Genomic DNA, 13,195 nt, shown 5'->3' with positions numbered 1-13,195 from the left:
CAGTAAGCAGCAGCCTGCAGGACATGGGACAAACTTCATTAGAGGCAAGTTATGTCCCTAGTGCTGCACCCACAACATCATTTTTAACTTAATCTCAGATTTAAAACTTGTCTTAAAGCTGGCCATACACTGTTTGAATTATATCCGTTTCCTGAAGAACCAGTTAAAATTCACTGTGTGGCCTGGTCAGGCCTCCTCACACCGGACAACTTTTGTTTGTAATTTGAAAGGAACCAGGTCCAAAATTGTTGGCCAAACAGCTGTATCCAATCAACCGTCAGCAGCTGTCAGAATACAGTAGCCCAGCAGGGGGGTTCGTCCATTCAAACCCTTAGGCCTCTTTCACACGGAGCGGACCGTATTTCGATCTGCCCCGGCACTTTTTTTTTTTTTACGGACACGGATGACACTTGTGTCATCCGGTCCGTATGTCCGCATATCATCCCATCCATTTGCGGATGCTATACGGATATTATGTATGTCTATGGGATTGCGGATGTCAGCGGATGACACCGATGACATCCGATTTTGCGTCCTTTCCGTTACTTAAATGGAAGAAAAATAGGGTTCTGTTCCGTTCCAAAAAATGGAACAGAACTGAAAGTACGCAAATCAGATGTCAGCGGATGGTCATCCGCTGACATCCGCAATCCCATTGACATGCATTATGTCCGTATATCACCCGCAAACAGATGGGGTGATATACGGACATACGGAACGCCCATGTGAAAGAGACCTTATAGTATGGATGGAGAAATCTGTTTGATTTTTCTAAAATCAGCCTGCAGACTGATTAAAAACAAGCGTATGGCCAGCTTTAGCAAAATATCAAAGACAATGTCATAAATGCACTTTGTGCCTGTCAAGTAAGTATAAATATATTATTCTTTTTTACATGATAAATAGATTTCTTAAATCGTGGCAAGAAAGTTCAACAGTAAGTTCAGGATAGCGTACAATAAAATATACAGTATAAAACTAGAATAAGACTAATGATGATTTTGATACAATAGTGTATGGCCAGCTTTAGCAGACTATCAAACACATCATCAATTCTCTTTGTGCACGTCAAATATGAAATGCTGCACAAAAGGTAACTATTACGTAGTTATATATTATTCCCTTTTTAAATTATAAAGAGATTTCTTGAATTGCAGCAAAAGTAAGTTCAGCATAGTATACAATAAAATGTACATTATGTATCTAGAATGAGACTAATGTTGACAAGCACCATATACACCTCCAACATACATATTTGAACTTTACTGTTTTTGGTCAACTTGATAATTCAGAGTCTGATGTATATTTGCTTGCTGTATATCGATCTGTCTACATTTATTTTTTCCTTTTAAGTTGTAAATAGGGGTGACCCATACAGAGGGATTATCAGAATTGTGGCTTTGTTTTCATGTCATATTTGCTTGTTTCAGTGTTGATTCTGATGTAAAAGTGTGATTTTCTTACTTTACTGAGTCTGATGCAAAAGTCTGATGTAAATGTGTTTGTTACATTGCAGTTTTCCACATTTGTAGTAAGATGACAGCGAGCTATTTAAACCAGCACTAAGGGGTTAAATGAGAAGCCATGGTATAGTAATCCACAACACAAATTATTTAATCAGAGAGCTCCCAGGCTCATCTGTGGGAGATAGGAACTCAGAAGAGCGTGAACAGAAATACCTGATTATATGTCTCGTTTTCTCTGATCGACCTAAAGCACCAACACATACATCTATAGATTCTTATTTTCTTTTGTATTATAAAGTCTATAATCTGAACTAGAGAGATTGGGATGTCAAACTCGCATCATAAAGGAAGCATTAGGAAATATGTCAAAGACATCATAACAAGCATTTAGGTGTTAATAACAATCACTCATACACACAGACCCTAATGGCAGATCACAGCAGCTTGCTGCCATCTAATCTGCTTTCATCCTAACGATTTAAAACATCAGACCACGTTTAATCCTTTTCAATTCAGACTCGCTTGTTTCCTAGATTTTATTCATGACTCTATATTAACCATTATTAATATGGCAACAGTTCTGTAGAGCAGCCTTTCTCGACCAGGGTTCCGTGGAATCCTGGGGTTCCTCCAGATGTTGTTAGGGGTCCCTACAGATGAAAGCAGTGACAGATTGATTTTAAGTGTATATTGCCTATACATTATTATTCATTTAATTTCATTGATCATTGAAGATCAATAAATTTGTCATACAGAGTGGCAATGTTAAGCACACTCCATTCTTTTATTTAAAACTCTCTATGACCGGCTGATCACATTGATGTAGGTAAAATATTTTTTGTGGGGTTTCCCCAAGAGCTATTACAAAAAAAAAAAAAGGCTGCTGTAGACAGATTAGAATTATAGGCAATCATGATTGCGTAACATAAGAGTAGAAAACCTCTGCCAAGTAAAAAATAAATGGATATATACAATCTAAAATATACACTGTCATGTACCATTGCACTATGACCATCTTAAACAATAGGATAGATAACATCAAGTAAGTCCTTTGTATTGAATTAGCAGCAGAATACAAATCTATATTCAATATTTCTTTCTAGAAACTTCAATGACATTTTTTTTATGTCCAAAACTGTACGGTAGATTTATTATGGATTTTACCATCGTCATCTGTGGTCATAAACCGTACTGAGATATTGTCTCCTAACCAAATGCTTATCAGGCACCACCAAATAATTGCATATATTATAGTGAGGTGTGATGGTGGGGTATCAATGGACAAAACAAGCATTTGGATGGAGTGTGGGAAGTCTTCAGAAGCAGACACTGTGATGTACTGTCTCCTAACTAACTGAAAAACTCAGACTAGAGCTTAATGGCTTTTTCCAACAACAAATTCCTGTACTCACCAATAGTTCCAGGATTAGCTGATTTCTGGCTGTTGCATGATGCCTTTTTAAGTTTGAGGCGGGTAACGTAGAAACATATCAGGGTAGCTTCCTGAAAGCCGGTGTCTCCAGCACTTCTCTTTCCTGTTCTGTCACAGCTGTGAACATGCCTGCTTTCCCTCACAGCGATTCTGCCTCTCATCTTTCCTGCCTGTCCCCCTATTTCTCACATGCGTACGTTGTCAGGCTGTGCTTTTTTTCCCTCCCTCCTTCGCAGCCTGTAGGGAATGACACAAGCTGTGATTGAAGAATGCTTCTGAGGGGAAAAATACCTGGAGAGGAAAAGGATAGCAGTAAATGGATAGCCAATTAGTCATATGCACCAAGCATTTATTAAAAAACAAAGTCCCCAGAAGGACACAGCTGGTGATCATCATTTTATGTAGGATTTATTTAGAGCCATGACACAGTATTCATAGATAGAGTAAAAATATTGCATGCATTTATTTTTAGAGCTCATGCACACAGGCGTATGAAATGTTTGCATTATCTTGCCGGCAGAAAGCGGGCAGCAAGATTCTGCGTAAAATATGGTCTGCAATGCATCTCAGCTCATATAGACATACATGCGTATGTCCGTATAGAGTTGAGGTGTGTACTCTGTACAAAGTCATACATTCAGAATGACTGAATTATGAGATTCTTTGCACACACATTGTTGAGGTTTACATCTCCCCTGGCTCTGAATGAGTCCTTCACTAGGCAGCGGCGCCTCAGTCACAGAATGACCTCAACCTTCCCTCACTCCGAGGTCCTTCTGTGTCAGCACCGCCGATCCTTGGTAAATGACTGAATCAGGGCAGGGGGAGATGTAAACATCAACAATGTGTAGGCAGCGGCACAGGCACAAAGAGACCCTGGAATTTAGTGATGGGATTGTAGGCGACGCCAAATATTAACCAACCATAAATAAAAACCTAACACATGAATTCAAATGGCTTGAGATGGCTGTGGCACGTTTATTGGGTTAATTCATTTAAATTTGAAACAGAGGCATAACTAGAACCTTCAGGGCCCCGGTGCAAGAAACCATGAAGGGCCCCCCAGAACCCTGGCCAGGGCCCTTCCCTTCAAGCCTGAGACTCTTCCCACTGATCCTGGGGACCTTTACTCTCATTGCAGGGCCCTTTATTACGGTCCCACAGCAGGACCCTTTCACAAGTTCTGAAGTAGGCCCCCTTCCTGCCATCTTGGGGCCTCCCCAAGGTGGTGAAATGCCAGGGCCCGGTTGCAAGTGTGGCCTTTGCGATCCTGGAAGTCCACCCACTGGTGTTAGTAGTTTTTATTTTTTGGTATTTTAATTTTATTATTTTTTTATCATTTTATTTTTTACAATGTCACTGACTATGACTCTGTCCATTTAGAAAAGGAAGGAGGGGGGGGGGGACCAGGGGAGCACACAGGGGGTCCAGATACAGCAGAACGCAAGTGAACAGGATAGGAGGAGTGGTGGGGGCAGCATACAGAGAAACCATTCTCCTCCATTTTCCTCCTGCAGCTACAGGAGGAAAAAGGAGGACAGTGATTTCTCTACATGCTGTCCCCGCCACCCCTCCTATCCAGGTGTAAAGGGGAGCCGCACAGACCCCCTTGAGCATGGGGCCCAGTTGTAATTGCAACCCCTGCAACCCCTGTAGTTACGCCCCTGATTTGAAAGGTATATTCATTTTCATTAATTTACGATAACAATCATTTTCATCTAATTAACAAAATTTCTCAGTCCTAAAGGCTTGAGCAACATAAACCTAAAATCCAGAGTTCAAAAACAAGACTGCCACCCTTCCCTTTAATGAAAAGAGATGAGAAACCATATAAGTGCCCACAACAAGGGTGGGTGGGTGATTTCAGTGGTCAGTTACCTCACAGCAAGCTAGTCTGTCAGTCCAGGACCAGGTTTATATTGGGAATGCCAGGGAAATTTCCAGAAATGTCATGTGGCTTATTTCTTCCTTCCACACCATCCAATAACGTTTCCTGAGAGGATTTAAAGGGTCAGTAGCATAAAAATGGAATAGAAAGAAAAAAGGGAAGGCGGGTTGTCACATGCCCATAAACTATATTCCCCCTGGCCATTCTGAATGACTGAGGGCTTGGTTCATACCAGACAGCCATGGTAATGGCAAGGCTACTGGTGTGCGCTGGCAGGATCCCAGCAGAGAGCACTGTTTTGGCCTTTTGCACACCGGACGTTTTTACAGCTGCTGTTTTTGGCGTCAGATGTTTTTTTCTACAGCCAGTAAACTCCCCAGCATGTTATCCTATCATAGCTGCCAACAGTCCCGGTTTTCCCGGGAGAGTCCCAGTTTTCCTGGGAGAGTCCCGGTTTTCAGACCCATGTCCCAGTCTGTCCATGTCCCGTGGCTTTGTCCCGGTGTTCTCTGGCTGGGCGACCTGTCAGGTCACTAATAGCCGAAGTTTCCGGCTGTGAAAACATGGCCACAGGATCTCCCTCCGGCTAGCATGTCACTTCCTTGTATACAGTGGAGAGGGGAGGGGCCCCTGACCCGAACAGCTAATCAGCTTCTCTCTTCAGTGTACAAGCAAAGCAATTCACTTGTACACTGAAGCCGATTAGCTGCCTGGGGCAGAGGCCCCTCCCCTCTGTACTGTACACATGGAAGACACCTGCTAGCCAGAGGGAGATCCCGTGCGGGCATTAGAGCTGCATGTAAGTCTGAGCTGGCAGCAATTTCCCCTCCCTCTTCCTCCTGGACTGTCAGGGATCTGTAGTTGAAGGATAGGCAGCAGCGCCGCTCTCCCCATTGGCTCAGGTAGTGGAAGAACCCGCAGCACACTGAAGTAAAAAAAAAAAAAAAACTTTGAATCTGCTGTCAAGTTTATAGTGCTTTGTGTACAGAGGGGAACAGATGTGCAGGGGGGCAGGTTTGGGGGTACATAGGGGAACAGATGTGCAGGGGAGTTTGAGGATACAGCAGGTAACAGATGTGCAGGGGGGAGTTGGGGGGTACAGAGGAGAACAGATGTGCAGGGGGATACAGAGGGGAACAGATGTGCATAAGGGGGTTTGGGGGTACAGCGGGTAACAGATGTGCAGGGGGGGAGTTGGGGGGTACAGAGGGGAACAGATGTGCAGAAGGGGGTTTGGGGATACAGAGGGGAACAGATGTGTGGGGGGTTGGGGGTACTGGGGGGAACAGATGTGCAGGGGGGGTTGGGGGTACAGAGGAGAACAGATTTGTGAGGGGGTACAGAGGGGAACAGATGTGCATAAGGGGGTTTGGGGGTACAGAGGGGAACAGATGTGCAGGGGGGTTGGGGGTACAGAGGAGAACAGATTTGTCGGGCGGTACAGAGGGGAACAGATGTGCAGAAGGGGGTTTGGGGGTACAGATGGGAACTGATGTGTAGGGGGGTTAGGGGTACAGAGGGGAACAGATGTGTGGGGGGGGGGGTTGGGGGTACAGAGGAGAACAGACTTGTGGGGGGGGGGTTGGGGGTACAGAGGGGAACAGATGTGCAAGGGGGGTACAGAGGAGAACAGATTTGTGGGGGGGGGGTACAGAGGGGAACAGATATTCAGAAGGGGGTACAGAGGGGAAGAGATGTGTAGGGGGGTTTGGTGTACAGAGGGGAACAGATGTGCAGAAGGGGGTTTGGGGGTACAGTGGGTAACAGATGTGCAGGGGGGAGTTGGGGGGTACAGAGGAGAACAGATGTGCAGGGGGGTACAGAGGGGAACAGATGTGCAGAAGGGGTTTGGGGATACAGAGGGGAACAGATGTGTGGGAGGTTGGGGGTACTGAGGGCAACAGATGTGCAGGGGGGTTGGGGGTACAGAGGAGAACAGATTTGTGAGGGGTACAGAGGGGAACAGATGTGCATAAGGGGGTTTGGGGGTACAGAGGGCAACAGATGTGCAGGGGGGTTGGGGGTACAGAGGAGAACAGATTTGTGGGGCGGTACAGAGGGGAACAGATGTGCAGAAGGGGGTTTGGGGGTACAGATGGGAACTGATGTGTAGGGGGGTTAGGGGTACAGAGGGGAACAGATGAGTGGGGGGGTTGGAGGTACAGAGGAGAACAGACTTGTGGGGGGGGGGTTGGGGGTACAGAGGGGAACAGATGTGCAAGGTGGGTACAGAGGAGAACAGATTTGTGTGGGGGGGGTACAGAGGGGAACAGATATTCAGAAGGGGGTACAGGGGGGGAAGAGATGTGTAGGGGGGTTTGGTGTACAGAGGGGAACAGATGTGCAGGGGGGTTGGGGGTACAGAGGAGAACAGATTTGTGGGGGGGGGTGTGGGGGTACAGAGGGGAACAGATGTGCAGGGGGGGGTGGGGGTACAGAGGGGAACAGATGTGCAGGGGGGTTGGGGGTACAGAGGAGGACAGATTTGTGGGGGGTACAGAGGGAAACAGATTTGCAGGGGGGTTTGTGGGGCACAGAGAAGAACAGATGTGTGTGGGGGGTTGGGGGTACAGAGGGGAATACATTTGTGGGGGGGGGGGTACAGAGGGGAACAGATGTGTGGGTGGGATACAGTGGGGAGAGATGCAGGGGGGCACAGAGGGAAACAGGGGTGCGAGGAGGGGGAGGGTACAGAGGTGCAGGTACAGGTATGGGGACCACGGCTGAAAAAACAGGTGGAGAGGTGCTGCAAAAATCTCCACCCAGCCCCTGGAGTCAGGGGCAGAGCCAAGGGGGGGGGGGGGTCCTCACACCAGCCCTGCATGGTGGATGATGTATGGGGGATGATCTGGTGCACATCCCCCCCCATACATATAGATCTCTCCTATACACCCTGTATACACTGACCCTGACCTGTGCTGGATGGATGGAGCTGGGCTGCCATTGCATTGCATGGAGCGGACACATGGCTCAGATTTTTGTTGTTTGGGGGGGGGGGGCATCCCTGATTTACAGCAGACTTCCAAAGACCCCCCTTCCTTTGATGTGCTCAGATCTAACTGTCTCTGCATAGATTACTGTCTGAGGTCTCCAATGTGCATCATAGCAAGACAAGCATTGCATTACAGACTTCATACATGACCATTTTCATACACCCCCCCCCCCCCATTTTTTGGGGGGTCGGGGGGCTTTGTTCCATGTCCTAGCTGCTGATCTTCTGCAGACTCTTTGCAGCCACAACCAAACCCAACCCCTGGTGGTATTCTTTGTGCTATTGATGGGAATGGGGGGGGGGGGAACCCCTGTGTGTTATAGACAATTGACAATAAAAGACAAATGACAATAAAATACAGCTTTTAACCTTTTTTAGGCTTTGCTTGCATGCCAGAGCTGCTGATCACCTGCATTTTCTTTGCAGCCACCCCCAGTGATAGTAGGCTGGCATTTCCCAGGGTGGGTGTCTTGTTGCTGTTGATGAGCTGGGGTCTAGGAGAGGACTGCTGTGTGTTACAGACGTCTAATAGCAACTTACAGCTTTCATCCTTTTTTTCATGCTTTGTTGTATCTTAGTGGTGTGGATCTCCTGGAGGCGGGCAGAGTGCCAGCTCTCAGAGACTGCTCCACATGATTGTAACAGAAAGAATGAGACAGAGAGCCTGCCCCTTCCCCATACTCAGTACACAGACCAAAGAGACTGCAGGAAGATGAAGACTAAAGTCTTGACTGTCACTGCTGCTACACTAAGCGCTACTTGTCAAGTTTGGATCTTCTCTGGTGAGTGAGCACCACACCACTGGGCAAGCCAAGCAAGCAGAGTAGCCGAGAGCCACAGTAAGTGCAGCAGGCTAAACACGCAAGTCCTGCTGTCTCCCTGGGCATGACCACCAAATTCCCCAGGCGGGTAGTGAGAAAAGCACATGCAGGCACATGCTGGTATACCGGCCCCCAGGGGCCAGATTAAGGGAATTGTGGGCCTGGTGCTGGAGTGGCAGGGATATGATGTAAGTAACACCATATCCCAGCTCTCTGGCCCCCTGTATTTCCAGGAGCCTGTGCTGGCTTGTGCCTAGACTTGGTCACAGCTGCACAAGTGTAATCCTAGGGAAGCCTGACATGTGATTTACCAAACTTCCATAAGAGCTGTGTGCTGGCGTGTGTCCTGCAGTGAAAGTTTCCCAGCCATCAGAAAACAGTGATCACTGCCAGCAGCTATAACAGCCAGCAAAGATCCAAAAAAAAAAAAAGAGACGCTGGCTGTACTGAAGTCAATTGATAGATTAGATTCTGTACAACCAGTCTGCAGATAGATGGAAATTCTGCTGGTTCAGCAGAAATGTAAATCTGTCTATGGTGGCTTATGCCCCGTACACACGTGCAGATTATCTGAAGACTTTTGTCTGCAGACTTACCTTTTCTATGTAGTGCAAGGGCCTGCCGGATTGCATACAAATTGAAAGTGTTTAGGTTTGACCTCATATTATATGGTTTTGGTAAGTCTGCAGACAAAAGTCTGCAGATAATCTGCACGTGTGTATGGGGCATTAGGTGAGGAAATTCACTTTGAACTTCACCTTATTTCCATAACTCTTTTTAGGTAATAGATGTGCAAACAATGAGGTGGATGGAATGTAAATAAGGTTAAGTTCAAGGTGAATTTCTACACCTAAGTGGAGCCCCCCCTTTTAGAAGTGCCATTAACCTGGAGGGACTGGCATTTAGGAAGTTAATACAGGCAAGGAGAAATGTGATATCACCTCCTCACTCACTGCCTGACAAATGCCTCTGAAAAGTGACCTAAGCATGGATCACTTTTCAGTGGAGTGACAGTGCCTGCTGTAAGTGCATACCAGCCTTTGGGCTCACACGGTTTGCTGTGGTTTGGCTGCAGTGCAGGTGTGCTGGCACTTTTCCTTAGCTGCAGTCCCTTAGACTTTTTAAGTTGTGCGTTTTTGCTGCATTTTCTGAAAGTGAACCAAAGAAGCTGCTCGGAATGTGGGCGGGCAAAGAGAGAGCAGATCCAGCCTCTAGCAGCCGTTTGGGTGGAGGAGGGAGGGGCTGGGTAGCTCGTTCTGTAATGTGACAGAACACATCGCTGGCTGCCTGCCTCGCAGTACTGGAGTTTCTTCGTGGACAGCCGCACTCGGCAAACTCCGGAACTGCGCATGCGCAGTTCTGAGCTGGCGACACAGCTGCCTTTTTATAAAGCATCAGTGCGCCCAAGGGGGAAAATGCCTCCCTGCCCCCCGGCCCAGTCTGCCCCTGCGTAGGCTGTTATCAGCAGTTTTTGGCAGGAGCAGTTTCTGGCTGTAAAAAAAGTGAAAACTAGTGGGTTTTGAGTGGCATTTTTCAGCTGTAAAATGCTCTGATGTCAATAAACGTTGAAAAACGCAAAAAAATGCTAATTGGCGTTTTTTGACGTTTTCGATTCCATCGCTTTTTTTAAGCCTGGGTTCTGTTTCGAGGTGTCGTTCATGAAACATAGCCTGGGTTCACACTGGTGCATGCTGAACACCGCATGTGATTTGCCTCCAAAATGCACCGCATTCTTGTGCACATCACATGTGATGTCTGTGCGATTTGAGCCATATATTTTGTATGGCTCAAATTGCATCACATTTGCATCAAAATGTTGTAGGACCCTTTTTTCCCTACACCTAATCTTATCGCATGGCAAGAATTGTCTGGCAAGCATTGCATTGTGGGAAAGTGGGAGTTACTAAAAGAGCAGAAAGGTGATTTTTAGCTAAAAATGCCAAAAAACACTAACGCCATAAAAACACTGAAAAACGCCAATGCAAAAAAGCTAAAAACGCTGAAAAACTCACTACAAAGCTACTGGCATTTTTTTAACGTCCAGTGCGCATGAGGCCTTTCTGTTATGAAATGGTAGTTTGCATCACAACCTGCTGCACTGAAAAAAAGTACTGCATGCACTAGTGTGAACGGCTTTTTGGCTTGTTTTGCCCAACTCAGTCCCAGTGCATCTGTTGCGAACAAGTGTTGAAGGCTGGGGTCATTCTGCACCGCCACTGCTGTCCACACATATAAGTGACAGAGCTTATGGCAATGTCCATTTACTTGTTAAGCTGATAAACAGTTTACATGAGTGCTGCATAAAATACTGTAAAAATTGGATCACAGCCACAGATTTTTCTTGTTTTGATTTATGCAGCTCACTGTATGCAGTGCACAGCTAAATCTCAGTGTGTTATAAGCCTGCATGTATGAGTTCTTAGACCCTTGAAATAACGTTCCAGGCTAAGGGAACCCCTGCTAAAAGTTACAATATCTACAATTCATGATACTGTAGCACACCCCACGTAGTAGGCGATACAATGAACAGGGATCCCCCACTCCTGCACAGCCAGGCATACCAAATCTTCACAGGCACCCAAATAAATACAGTCCGTAGCTTTGTTTTTGTTTTTTTAGGGGGTTACCAACTAGGATGGGGATAGGGAGATTTAGGGATGCCTACCTGACGGTAACAATAACTTCAAGGACAACTTCCTATATACAGACTCCTCTTCAGCTTTCCTCCTGCACACACTTCTGCTGATTCACTCCTGATGGAACGGACAGACTCCTTGTCAGTTCAGTAACAGCCCTTTACAGGCAGGAACTCACAGTCTGGTGAAATAGCATATGTGGAGTGAAACAGCGTGCAAGCTTTCCTTCTGCTTCCTCTGTGGCCACTGATCCCAGCACTACTTCTTCAGGCAATGCTAGCCCACCTGGCTGCAACTTCCCCTACCATCAGCCCTCCTGGCTGTCTCTCTACAGCAGCTGAGGAAGCTGCTGGGAAGGGTAGAAGACTTAAGCCCACAGCTGTCTTCAAGGGAGACTAGCTACATGTGTACAGTCTTCCCTTTTGTTAGTCCCCATCAGTGTTGAATTACTCACTCTGTCTTCCCTTTACTCCTTTGCCTCCCCTTGTGTATTTCGCAGGTTGCTTCCGGCACTGAGCCCCAGCTCAAGGCAGGACACCCCCCCCCCCAAACTAGGGAGTACCCCTTAGGACCACCAACAGCCTCCTCAACACTGTATCTCTATTTTCCACCCAACTGCAACTTGTTGGCATGGCCCATGTCTATTTATGAGGTTGTTCCAGTGCCCTAACAGCCCACCATTGGGCTGTTAGGGCACTAGTTCTAGAAGGTTCTCCGACCTTCCAGACACCAGGGGGAGGCACCAAAGAGCTGCAAGGATGAGTTACCCAGCCCTAAATTACAGTGAACACTGACCCAATTAAGACTCATGTGCTGTAAAATGAGCCAGGTAGATTTCCCTACACTGACACTACTAGTAGCACACACTAGAGGGTGCTACACCCACCTCCCTCTAAAAAGCAGCCGTGTCCCCATTGTAAACACAAAAATGGCTCCTGCGCCCAGGAACAAAAAGGGGATGCTATAAGAAAAAAAAGGGAGGGGAAAAGGGAAGCAACTTAGACAGGGATATGTACAAATAAATACATAAAAAATAGAGTATGTACACTTTGTCATATTAACAGCAACATGTATATACAGAAATCCTAGCTACATCGCCCTGCAGCTAACTAATAGCAATTAATACACAAAAACATATATACCAATATGTACATTTTCAGGCTGAGCACCTTCGACTAACAACAAATTAAAGGCATTTGATTCCTTCACAGGTAGGAGTCCATTATTTAGGCAGGAAAAACGGCTGTCCATATTGGTCCTACAGAAAACAGAATAAAATACATTCTCACACTAGCTATCTGTAAATTCTGCTAGCAGGGGGTTATAATCCTGCTGACAGAAAAAAAGGAAACTTTGTACAAAGTCTCTGAAAGAAGAGCCCCTCCATAGTAGCAATGCAACATGTCACTAGGCCTCACCCTAGGATCTTCTTTCCGGAACATCACTAGATGTAGATACAGGTAACTAGGCCAGCCTAGTTCATAAAATAAATAAATCAAAGAGTTACAGGCTTCTTTACTGCAGCGCACATGCTGTCCATCCCTGCTACCTTGTAAGGTTCTGGCACTCTCAGTGCCTCCTATCACATCATTTCCGGGTGCTTTCCATCTACCTAGATAGATGAAGCACATATAGGTGTGTTTCCCTTTAAGAGTGCTGATGTCATCACTGAGCGCCGGGCTGAACAGCTATTTAAATCGCCGGGTCTCACTCACATGTGTTCGTTCAACCTGTTGTGTGCCTAGATGTGCCTTGATGCTAACCTGTCTTGAAGCTCTCATGCTTGCAAGCATACCTCGCTGTCGGAACCACGCTGCGCTGATCCCTGTATCCTGCTACCGGATCATCCGCTCTTGTCGAACCTCTCCTCTGCTACATTGCTACTAGTAATAAGTACCCCACAGGGGAAACCTCAATAACCTTCATACTAAAGCTTACACTGTCTAGCTCTGCATACTAA

General features: G+C 46.4%; 1 protein-coding gene across 1 annotated transcript in view; it reads right to left on the bottom strand.

The window, feature by feature from the left end:
• The window catches only part of KLHDC8A (kelch domain containing 8A), a 120,318-nt gene extending 117,175 nt beyond the window's left edge, over nt 1–3,143 (bottom strand). Inside the window, exon 1 of the mRNA XM_082245668.1 lies at nt 2,879–3,143. The gene's annotated coding sequence lies outside the window, so the exon portion shown is untranslated. The remainder of the gene's footprint in view (nt 1–2,878) is intronic.
• Between the last annotated feature and the right edge of the window lie 10,052 nt (nt 3,144–13,195).

The sequence above is a fragment of the Pelophylax lessonae genome, assembly GCF_965119305.1.
Source record: "Pelophylax lessonae genome assembly, chromosome: 2".
Classification (NCBI taxonomy): domain Eukaryota; kingdom Metazoa; phylum Chordata; class Amphibia; order Anura; family Ranidae; genus Pelophylax; species Pelophylax lessonae.
The sequence above is the reverse complement of the archived record's forward strand: the minus strand, read 5'-3'. Positions and strand labels throughout refer to the sequence as shown.